This window comes from Vulpes lagopus, chromosome 4 (genome assembly GCF_018345385.1).
Source record: "Vulpes lagopus strain Blue_001 chromosome 4, ASM1834538v1, whole genome shotgun sequence".
Classification (NCBI taxonomy): domain Eukaryota; kingdom Metazoa; phylum Chordata; class Mammalia; order Carnivora; family Canidae; genus Vulpes; species Vulpes lagopus.
Genome location: NC_054827.1, coordinates 40,305,537 through 40,317,622, shown reverse-complemented (window position 1 = coordinate 40,317,622; position 12,086 = coordinate 40,305,537). Strand labels below are relative to the sequence as shown.

The 12,086-nt window shown below is 44.5% G+C and overlaps 1 long non-coding RNA gene across 1 annotated transcript in view; it reads right to left on the bottom strand.

Annotated features, from left to right (window-relative positions):
- The window catches only part of LOC121490059, a 63,881-nt gene that overhangs the window by 30,409 nt on the left and 21,386 nt on the right, over positions 1–12,086 (bottom strand). The window lies entirely within an intron of this gene.

Sequence of the window (12,086 nt, the reverse complement as noted above, 5' to 3'; positions counted from 1 at the left end):
CACATTTGGTTTATAATTCCATTCAGCATTACTTTAGGGTAGACTCTCAATACCACCATCAACATCACTACACAGTCTAAACTACACAATCATCCTTTTAAAATGTTCCTACTTAGGGGATCTCTGGGTGGCTCAGGGGTTTTGCGCCTGCCTTTGGCCCAGGGCGCAATCCTGGAGTCCCGGGATTGAGTCCCACATCAGGCTCCTGGCATGGAGCCTGCTTCTCCCTCTTCCTGTGTCTCTGCCTCTCTCTCTCTCTCTCTCTCTCTCTCTCTCTCTCTCTATCATAAATAAATAAATAAATAAATAAATAAATAAATAAATAAATAAATAAATCTTTAAAAAATAAAATAAAATAAAATAAAATAAAATAAAATAAAATAAAATAAAATGTTCCTACTTACTAACTTGCTTTTTCTGGCAAATCTATGCCCACTCACAAGCCTTGAGAACCAGGACGTGAACTTGTCTTCTCCATCTTCACGAGGGATGAATCTGAGTGAAAGGAAAGTGGCCATTTAAGTGGAAGGGGTATAATCCATAGTGCTCCAAAAACCAAGCCTGTTCTCTCTCTCAAAGGGAAGACCCCAGATGCTCTGAAAGCCTCATCTCCTTTGAAGTATAGCACGTTGTAAGAAAATTGTAAACATATTTATGGTGAACATTTTCCCCGTCTAGCATCTTGCCCGCCCCCACTCTATTCACACCTGCCTCCTCTGGCATCTAGACGAGCATTTAGGCAAGAGGGCTAGACACCCTTCCCCACCCCAATCCGAGCAGAGACTGGGTGTGCGAGCTGTGCCGAGCAGCTGAGAGCATTCTGATGGATCTGTGTATGGTGAAGATGGGGGCCATGTCCAGCCCCATGGTCCTGCATGTAGCCGCTGAGCCAGGCCCTGCATGGTGGCCACTTTGTAGCTACATCTCAGAACCCCAGGCTCCCCAGGCCTCTGCCTCCTTTCCAAGTCTGGTTTTCAACATTCAAACTTGGGGCCTCCCCATATCTCTCCAATAAATCCCCTTCTTTTTTATCTTAAACAGTTATAATATCTACTGTCATCAACTAACAACTTTGACAGATACAATGGCTGGAGGCCGAGTATTTGTTGTTATGAACCATCCAACATCTGCTCCCACACCAGGCCCCACTCCTCCTCCCCATCAGAGCAGTTTGCCACGGAGGGTACACGCCATGTGCCTGACAAGATCCCCTTCCCCATTCCCCCTCTCTGCTGGGGGGAGTCACCATCTCCGGTCTCGGAAGATGATGGGCTAGGGAGATAACCCATGTGGCTGGGGCTCTTAGCCTAGGATTACATCCATTTTGTGTCCTAGAGATACTGAGAAGCAAAAGCAGACATTTTCTATGGCTCTCCTACCCTCCCACTCTTCTTCCCCTCCCCTACCACCATCACCTCAGTCAAGGACACTCAGCCCTCTAGTTCCTGGTCCACATTGAGCCCACTGCAGTCCATCCCCACTGGCCCTGCCCTGGAGAGCAGAGTGCTTGCAAAGGAGAACCCAGAGGAGTACAGTGATCGTGGCTGAGTTACTAATCCTCAGGAGCCCCAGGATAGAGAAGCAGAAATGCCAACTAAGTCCCAAGGGGATTGCAGCAAGCAGGCCAGTGGTGCGCCAGCTGCAGCAGCTACACAGAAAACCCCGGGCGTGAGCCTCAGGAGAGGAGATGACCTGCGAGTTGTGGTCAGGACAAAGCACTGGGCAAGGCCAACTTAGGAACTAATTGGGTAACAGTTCAGATCCTTCTGACGTGTCCTCTGTTCCCATTCCATAGTCTGCAGTGGAGGCCTCAAGAAGAAACCAAGTGGAGGCCTCAAGAAGAAACCAAGCAGAACAAGCCCAGCTAGAAACCACCCTCGAGTTCCCTGTGTCCAGCCTTTTTCCCTTTGACTCTGTCCCCAGAACAGATGTAATGAGCTCAAATCCATGCTCAAAACTCTGTGCTCGCATCCTCAGACATTTCTGGAGGAGATACAAGTGGTTCAGCTGCTGTGGGGAGAAATTTAGCCATTTCTCAAAGAGCTAAACATAGAACCATCCGAAGACCAAGCAACCCCACTCCTGGGTATGTTCTCAGAAGAACTGAGACAGGAGCTCAAACAAAATCCCCACATGCCCATGATCACAGCAGCACTACTCACAACAGCCAAAGGGTGGAAATGACCCAAATGTCTACCAGTCGATGAAGGTCTACACGAAACATGGTTCATCCACACAATGAAAGTTTACTCAGCCATGACAAGGAACAAAAGTACAGACACCTGCTATAACACAGACCAGTCTTGAGAACAGAATGCTGAGTGAAGGAAGCCAGACACAAAGGTCACATATTGAACGTACGATCCCATTTATATGACATATCTGGAATGAGTAGACCCAGAGACAGAAAGAAGATTGGTGTTGAAAACGTTTTAGAACCAAAAGAGGCAGTGGTTGCACAATACTGTGAATACACTAAGTGCCACTGAAGTATGTGCTTTAAAATGGGTACTTCCGTGCAAGGTGAGTTTCACCTCAATATGGGGAAGTAACATTCCCGTTATACAGAGGAACAAAGAAAAAGTGAGCTTTCTTTCTAGGGCCAAATTCAGGTTTGAGTCCAGAGGCCTCTCCCTACCTCTGCTTAGAGCATCCCAAGCCTCCAGTTGGCAGTGGGGTAGGTAGTGGGCCTGGAGGAGCTCACTGTACCCCCGCAAACTGTGCAGGTGGCAATCCCATCTGAGTCTAGAAAACACAGGCTGGGCAGCAGGCCTAGAGGCCACAGGAGGTCGGCCTGGAAGTCACTTGGTTTGGGGAAAGAGATTAGTTAGGACCCGGATGTTAATGACACGGGACAATCTTCCGTGTTTCCTATTTATGGTGATAACTTCCATAGGCGCCGTCACAAAGGGAAGATGGGGTTTCTATACATTTCTCCTGTGTAACTTCCACCTTAAATGCAAGATTTGCCTGTTTTTTTCTCCCTCCCTTTCTCATTTGTGCTTTGAATTATTTGAAATTTGTGCCATTGTGTTAACACATTTTTCTTCTGATGCCTTCATAGACCTATTAGTTTTCCAGTGTGGGGCAGAAGTATTTTTAGCCTCCTAATACTATTGATTTAATTACTTTTAATTTGATGATCTGTACTTGACATTTTTTTATCTTATGTTCAAAACTAAAGTCTTCATTATGTTTGCTCTAAAAAAAAAAATGTACCAGAATTTTCTTTGATTATTAGTCAAATGGTGTCACTGAAGAAAAAACAGATGTCAGATATGAAGCAACTAAGTATCAAATAGATCATAATACACATGGAGGAAAATGCAAAGCTATGACAGCTACTACAATTCTGTCTTTAAATAAACTTATTCTTTTCCATCCTAGTCAAAAATAAAAATGTCAATCTAATAGTAGAAATATATCAGCAGTGTTTATTATCTGCCAAACGATAGGGTTATAAATAAAAGCACTTCTGTGCCCTTGTAAAGTACGTTGACACCAGTAAATCATTATTCTGAGAAGCAGAATCTCATTCCCTGCGTGGTTAAGTGTCCTCTCCCTTCGTGGACTCTCTCTCTCCCTGGGCCTAGGTCTCCTAAATTTGCGCCTACCGCATCAATGTCCAACAACATACCTTACCCTTTACACAGCACTAACCTGCAAAGACGTCAACCACCATGAAGAAATTTTATGTTCTCTCGAACTCTAGAAATAAAGGTGGAAGGAAGTCCACCCACAAACCCGTTACTTCCAGAAAGACTTTCAAATAAAAACCTAAAAAAATCTTTCCTAGGAGGAATAAATGCTGCAAGGGGCAAAAAAACTACAAACCGAGAGAAATTAATAAATATGCAAAATATGTTTTAAGAAAGAAAACTGCACCAAACCTCTCCAGAATTTATTGAACTTTGAGAGAGTTCAAACAACGGGGATGGCTTACTTCTTGCAATTTTATTTGTAGAAAGGTAGAATTTCCAAGAAACAAGAGCCAGTCTGTGTATCAGTTTGCTTTTTCTTTTCAAAGCGTTTCCTTGTCTGCAATAGGCGGTTGACATATTAATAAAATTGAAGCGAATGAATAACAGTGTTTCGAACACTATAGGGCAGGTGGCACTCAGTCTTGTTAGTGATTTGCTTCTTCTTTACAATTTCAAAGGCGTGATCTCATCTGACCTTCAGATGACACCAGCAAGGTTCATAAACACCTCGAGGTATCCCCTCAACAGCAGTGTCTCAGCGTCCCTTCGGTGGCCCAGGCTACACACAGGTGCACACTCGTTTCCTCGGCCTCCAAGGAGTTCACACCCCAGGGGGAAAGATGGAGGTGTGAACAAATCATGACCAGAATAACACGGAAGATGCAAAAAAAAAGGCTTTTCCCAGGTGAGGAAAAGAGGCCCCCAGTGACAGGGTGGCTTTTGAGGGTTCTTTTCAAGGATAGCACTCATCTTTAAACACAGGGGCAAGTGCGCGGCCAACACACGAGGTACACTTGCCATGAGTAGTTTTAAATTCTGCGTTGCATGGTGATGTGCACAAGCCAGGGCCCTCCCGGGGCTGCGTGGCTGCCAGGCTCGGTGGGCAGAAGCAGGTGCAGCCCCACGGTGGCTGTCACCAGGGCATGCTCCTGGAGTCTGGCAGCCCAGAGCTCTGCAGACGACACACTTGACCACACAGAGAAACAACCCAACGCACCTGGGCAGACCTCTCCTGGGCGCCCCCAACCCTGCGCCGGGAGCTAGAATGTCCAATCACAGCTCAAACCATCCTCCCCCACAAATCCAAACCCCAGTGCCAAAATGAGTGGAACCCAATTTGAGCACTTTTATTTCTTCTATTCCCAGAAAACTCTGGCCACTTGTACTTTCCCGCTTTCTGTGGAGCTAATACTAGGTAATTTTAGGACTTGATTATATAGTTTCGTGCACTCTTCATTAGCTAGATCATTTATATTTGTCCTGCGTTGATTTAATCATGCACCGTCACCGGCATCTTATAAAATCCTCAGGTAGCACCTGGCACAGGCTCCGCAGATACTCGGGCCTAATTAGCTCGAGCAAATCTGATGGAAGAGCAGAGAGAGATGAGAAAGACACAAATATGATGGAAGAGAAGACGGGAAACATGCTTCCTCCTCAAAAACGGAGAAACAAAGAAAGCCTGCCCCCGCCCCCGAAAGACCCTGCACCCAAGATGAGTGCTTGCCACACCGCCCAGTGCAGGCCAGACCCCAAGCCCCCGCTCTCAGCACCGCTCCGCCGGGTCACCCACCAGGCTCCCTGCAGCACTACCAGCAGGATTCCTTCAAGTACAAAGAGCCAGTGACCTATTTTCTGAAATTAAACAAAAGCAGAAGCAAAGCAAGGGAGGGTGGCTCATGGGGCCGCCGGGGAGGCAGGAGGCCCGGAGATGCAGCATGTTGCCGCCACCACAGGGCTTGGGGAGGAAAACAGACCAAACCCACGATCGTCTGTGGGAGTGACATCAGAGGCCAAAGTGATGGCTGAACTATGCTGCTTCCAAAGACAAGACCCAGGGATTCTCTGTTGATTCTCCAGGTAAATCTGCACGGAAATTCCAGGAACACCGCCCCACCACATGTGACTCTGCATTTTCAGCAGGTGAAGACAGAACTGAGGCAGAACCAGAAGCTACAGAAAGAGGGAGGACATGTAGGAAACAGTTCCCTGGACACAATGACCGCCCTAATGACACCATTGGCTTGAAAGCAACCCAACACCTGTGATAGAAAACATCCTGACTTGCACAGCCCGTCAATTAAGGAACATGTTATTTTCTTCTAAAAGCAACACCTTTCGCTTCTTTTCATTACTGAGCTTCTCCATGCCACCGAGCACTTGCTGCGCATGTCACCAGCTGTGTGACAGCAGCAGAGAGCAAGTGTTAGCAGCACACAGTGTCCCCGCATCGCAAACTACCAACCACAAGCATCAGGGAGGATGCCAAGCCACATGACAGGTCCACGTTGCCGTGGTGAGCCAGTGAATGAATGAATGAATGAATGAATGAATGGGTGGAAGGATGAATGAATGAGGTGGCACGGCCGAGGAAAGTTGCACCAAGAAATGGGCGCTTGAATTGAGAAAGCCTAAACAGAGCCTGGATCTGTGAAGGAGCACCGGGTGTGTGATCCCGCAGGCGAAATGCCAGGGGAAAGATCATGGGGCAAGGGCAATCTCGGCTAGGACCAGGGAAGGCAGGGAAAGTGACTCGCAGCAGGAGCTCTGAGCACTGAAACCAAAGTTCGAGGCAGAAATCCAAGGATTCAGGTAAGTGTATTAGCTAGCTGCGCTTGCCATAACAAAACACCACAAACTACGTAACGTCTCTCAGCGTGGAGGCCATGAGTCTGAGATCAGGGTCCACCAGGTTGGCTCCTTCTGAAGCTATGAGTGGGGACCCACTCCAGGGCACTCCCCCTGGCCTGCGATGACCCCTCTCACTGCCACCTGCTGTCCCCTGCTGTCCTCCTGCATGTCTGACTCGATGTCAGGGTTCCCCTTTCTGTAAGGACACCAGGCATACTGGATTAGGGCCACCCAGATCCTCACCTTAACCTGATGACAGCCGCAATGACCACTTCCAAACAAGGTTGTGAGGATGAGGACTTCAACACATGAATCTGGGGTGGCAGGGATCACAATTCAACCCATGATAGTAAAGCTGTACCCTAACTTCCACAGATCCTACATCTGGAATGAGACCTGTGCACAGGGAAAGACAGAACCTTGTAGTATTTTGAAGGGTCCACACAGCGTTCTTCATCAAATGCTTCTTGGTTCATTTTTCTTGGCTAAAATATGAAGTTACTTTTTATTCACCTTTATTAAGGCTGGGATGTCACTGATCTCTCCCTATGGAAAACAGCAGAACTTTATTAGGTGAACATCTCAGTTAAATATGGAGGAAGGGGAGGAAGGGATGGAGTCACTAGGTGGCAGGCATGGAGGAGGGCAGGTGATGTGATGAGCAATGGGTGTTATATGCAACTGATGAACCACTAAATTCTACCCCTGAAACTAATAATACACTGTGCATTAACTAAATTGAATTTAAATAAAAAATTAAAGTATATATATTTTTTTTATTTTGGTGGTCTTCATTTTTATTAAAAAGAGGCAATCCTCTGCTCAGCAAAGTTATGGTATATATTGCATTTGCTTCCTTTTGTCTTTCTGTAGTAGATAAGGTTTCTAAGGTGAAAATGCATTACTGCTTTATTCTTCTTTTTGTTTTGACCCCCTCCATCTGTTTCTCCCACCTCTGGCAACCACCAGCGTGTTACGTCTGCGAGCTTGGTTGTTTGTTTGCTGGTTTGTTTTTAGATTCCGCATATAAGAGAGATCAGATGAGGTAGTATTTGTCTTTCTCTGACTTATGTCACTGAGCTTAATGCCCCTGAGGCCCATGTATGTTGTCACAAATGGCAAGATTCCATTCCCTTTTACAGCTGAGTATTTTTCTGCTGTGCCTATGTGAGTGGTCAGCAATGTCTTTATCTATCAGGCACCAGTAAACACTTCAGTTGTTTCCATAGTTTATTATGAATAAATCTGTTATAAACGTGTAGGTGCAGACATCTTTTCAAGTTAGTGTTCTTGTTTTCTTTGAATACATAGCCAAAAGTGAGAGTGCTGAGTCAAATGCTAGGTCTAGTCTTAAAATTTTGAGGACCCTTCATCCTGTTCTCCACAGTGGCTGCACCAGTTTGCATTCCCACCAACAGGGCACGAGGGGTCCCTCTTCTCTGCTTCCTTGCCAATGCCTGTTAACAATTTCTAATCCGAACAGGTATGAGAGGATATTTCATTGCAGCTTTGACTTGTATTTCCTTGATAATTAATGATGTTGAGCGTCTTTTCATGTGTCCGTTGGCCATCTGTGTGGCTTCTTTGAAAAAAATGTCTATTCAGATCCTATGCCCACTTTTTAATTGGGCTGTTTGGTTTTTGCTATTGAGAGTATGGGTTTGTTCTAGATTTTTGATATTAACCATTTATCAGGTATAGGATTGCAAATATCTTCTCCCATTCAGTAGGCTGCCTTTTAATTCCATGGATGGTATCCTTTGCTGTGCAGAAGCTTTGTTATTTGATGTAGTCCCCCTCATTTATCTTTCCTTTTGTTGCCTTTGCTTTTTGTTACAAATTTAAAAAAATCACCACCAAGACCAATGTCGAGGAGCTTACCACCTATATATTCTTCTACGAGTATTATGGTTTGGGGTCTTACATTCAAGTCTTTAATCCATTTTGAGTTATTTTTGTGTACCGTATAAGATAGTGGTCCAGTGTCACTCTTCTGCATGTGGCTGTCCACTTTTGCCAGCATTTTTCGAAGAGACTGTCCTTTCCTCATTATACATTCTTGACTCCTTTGCTGTAATTAATTGGCTATACACACACACACACACACACACACACACACACAGAGTTTTATTCCTGGGCTCATTGGTCTGTGTCCCTTTTTATGCCAATACCATACTATTTTAATTACTAGAGCTTTGTAATACAGTTTGAAATCAGGAAGCATGACACCTACAGCTTTGTTCTTTCTCAAGATGGCTTTGGCTTTTCAGGGTCTTTTGTGGTTCCACACAAATTTTAGGACTGTCTGTTCTATTCCTGCGAAGAATGCCATTGGAATATTGATAGGGATTGCACTGAATCTACAGATTGTTTGGGTGGTGTGGACATTTTAATATCTAAGTTCGTAACAAGAACTAACATTTACCAAGGACCACATGCCAAACATTAAAAGCTTCACATGCCCTTCTTATGGGGCCTCTTAGCAACATTATTAGAGAGGTCCTTTCATGCTCTCCCTTTTTCATTCAGGCAAAAGGAGGTTTGGCTCACTCACCCACTTAGTGGCTGAGTGAGGACTCTGTCCCCATGGGCCAGACTGTCCAGCCTCTATGGCAACCTCACGGACAAAACAAAATTTGCTTTCAGAATCATGACCCAGACAAACTGCAAGATTCTCAGTCACACAAAAAGACTGAAGCTCGTTCACTGGGTATTGCTTTCCTGTAACACAAATAACAGCAGAGTTCATACCTTTAACAAGGACTTTCAAAGATTACCAGCAGATGGTTGAAAGGGGAACATTCTCCGTGTTCAAGGTAAACAAGGTTTTATAGCAACCCACTTCCCAGTCACAGACTCCAAGACTAGGCTTCCTTATAACCTATGCCAGGTTCCCCCTCTTTACATTTGTGCAAATTTGTATAATTTTCATCTCCATTAGGCTCTGGTGGCCCATAAACTTTTAAAGATGATTAAGTAAGGTTCCTAGTTAAATCTTAACATTAAACCCTATGCTTCCAATTAAAGGAAGTTATTCATAACTGAATTCGTTGCTTTCTCTCCCCCTTGAAATTCTGACTCCAAAGAACAAAATAGGTATTATTGTAGTTATTACCCATTGTTACCCTAAATGGCCATGTATCAGGCTTTACAAGTGGATTTTCTTTTTTTCCTTTTTTCAAGTTTTTATTTAAATTCCAGTTAGTTAACACACAGTGCAATATTAGTTTCAGGAGGACGATGTAATGATTCATCATTTATACACAACACCTGGTGCTCAGCAAGACCAGCGCCCTCCTTCATCCTTGTCACCTGTTTTCCTCATCCCCCCACCCCCAACCCCGCCCCCATCCCCTCCAGGAGTCCTCAATTTGTTCTCTAGAATTAAGAGTCTGTTTTAGGGTTTGGTCCTGTTTTACCTCCCTACGTTAATCTGTTTTGTTTCTTAAATTCCACATATGAGTGAGATCATGTGATATTTATAAGTGGATTTTCAATTCACAGGCAAAGTTTACTGGAGCTAATTTTGTGGTCCCAAGGTCACGTCCTTCATGGAATGAATATTAATAATCCCATTTCTCTATCATACTAGCTTCAAAATTCTATTTTATTTTATGAGGTTTGATTTAGGGGGCCTGATAGTACATATACTTTTGCAAAATCTAAACAATAAATCGAAGGATGGTATGACTCCACTTTCTAGAAATACAGCTTACCCCGAGGTCATAGTGAACAGTAGTACTGAGGATGTTCAGGAGGAAATCAGAACGGCCTCAGCACAGAGACTTAGGACAAATGTTAGCCTTGTATTATACCTAAAAATCGACTTTTCAAAGGGACTTGAGGGATTATATAGTCCAATATTTTCTAAAGTATGTTTTGTGAGACATTAGGTTTACAGAAAGTTAAAGTATATCCTACAAACTCAAAAGGGGAAGAGGATCGAAATACAGCAGGAAAGATTAGGAAAAAATGAGACCCTGGAAACAAGGAAAAACAGATTGAAAAGCATGAGAGAGAGAAGTTGAGTAAATTTTGAAATTGGATATTTAGACCCATTGGTTGAGTTTTAATTTTTCCCATTTAAGTGGATAATAAACATTTCTCAACTTCTATCACTACTATTTGGAACACTGGCTATGTAACATTCAAGAACACTCTTTCCTCCCATGGAAGTAGCTTAGCACCTTTAATTCCCAGAGTTCAAAATTTTGATGTCTATAAAATATATCTTATTGAATAATAAAAAAGAGGGGGGAGAGGATCAACAAACAAATAATTTCAGGATACTCTGAGTTTAACCACATTCAGCAGGTTTCTTTAATGCAGAGTAGTCACAGTATTCTTTAACTCAGAGCAATTCACTGTGATTCTCCAAGAGGGAGAGAAAATGTTCATTGTTTCCCAAATTTATTTGACAATGAGACTCCTTTTTCGCAGAGCATTTTACAGGCTCAAGGCACTCAAAAAAAGGTTAGGAGCTGTTCGTCCAATCGAATCCCTCTCTACTGAGGTGAAGACACGGGGAGCAGGGACAGCATGGGTCCCTGGACTAGAACCCTCCTGCTTCCCCGTCTAGTCCTCGGGGAGCAGCCCGCGTGCCCCCTCCGTGTAGCCATCTGTACCTCACCGTGCATCTTGCGCACAGAGCTGTCCTCGTCTAAGGAGGCTCTGTGCGTGGTGTCTTTGAGCTCACACCACCTCCTGGCCTCGTGTCTCTTTCCCAGGCCAACACATGGACTGTCACACACAGCCAAGGAACAAAAACAGCTGACATTCACTGAGCCCCGAGCACGTGTCAGGTGCCACACTAAACACGTCTGTGAGAGAGGGGCTGCCACTAACCCCCCTCTTCCAAATGAGGAAACAGCCTTCAGATGGTGCAAGGTTGGTAAGAAATCAGCAGATCCAAGCCCAGCCCAAGCACTTCATCACCACGCACCAGTGAGAGTGTCTTTCAGGTTAAGTACTCAGTAGATGTTGATGACGACGGGTATGAGAGACACGGGATGAGAACATCAGAGAAAGGTGTTACAAACAAGGAGAAGGCATTGGCAAGGTTTGGGGCGTTCACTCTCCAGTGCTGGTGCACTACAGGGCTGAGCTAATCATTAAACGACCTTGGTTTTGTCCTGAGTCTTGCATTTCTACCTGGCCAGGCTTCTCTCTGGTTTTGTCCTGAGTCTTGCATTTCTACCTGGCCAGGCTTCTCTCCTTCTGAAATCACTCCACAAAGACTGCAGTCCCCTGTCCTTAATGCCTCTGGTTTTTAGCTAAGGTCAAATTCTTCAAGGAGGTAGAGGACACTAAATATTTCCCAGAAGAATGGTGACAAGGAAGCCAGGGGCTTTATGCCATGAATTTTATCATTAAAAACCCTCTGTTTTTCTTTTAAGTGCTAAATTAATCAAAATTATAAAATTGGCATTCCTCCTCATTCTTCACTTACTATTCAAAGATGAAGAAGAAGGTTTTCTCATTTATTGAGCAATAATTATGATCTGTGACTACCATAGATTCAGAGCATTATGGTGGCTTTCTGTGCTACCCTGGACATAAAGTGTCCACGGTACTGGGCCGAGCCTCTGGGGGGCTAACACTTTAACATGCAGATATCAGACACCCAGGACATTTTTAAAATACCTTATTCAAGATGTGCCAGATTTCTTAAGGCCAATTCACATTTCTGAGTGTGGGGTGAAGCTGGAGAGAACCCTGTGGCTGGAGGGATGAAAAGCAATACCGGAGAGACTC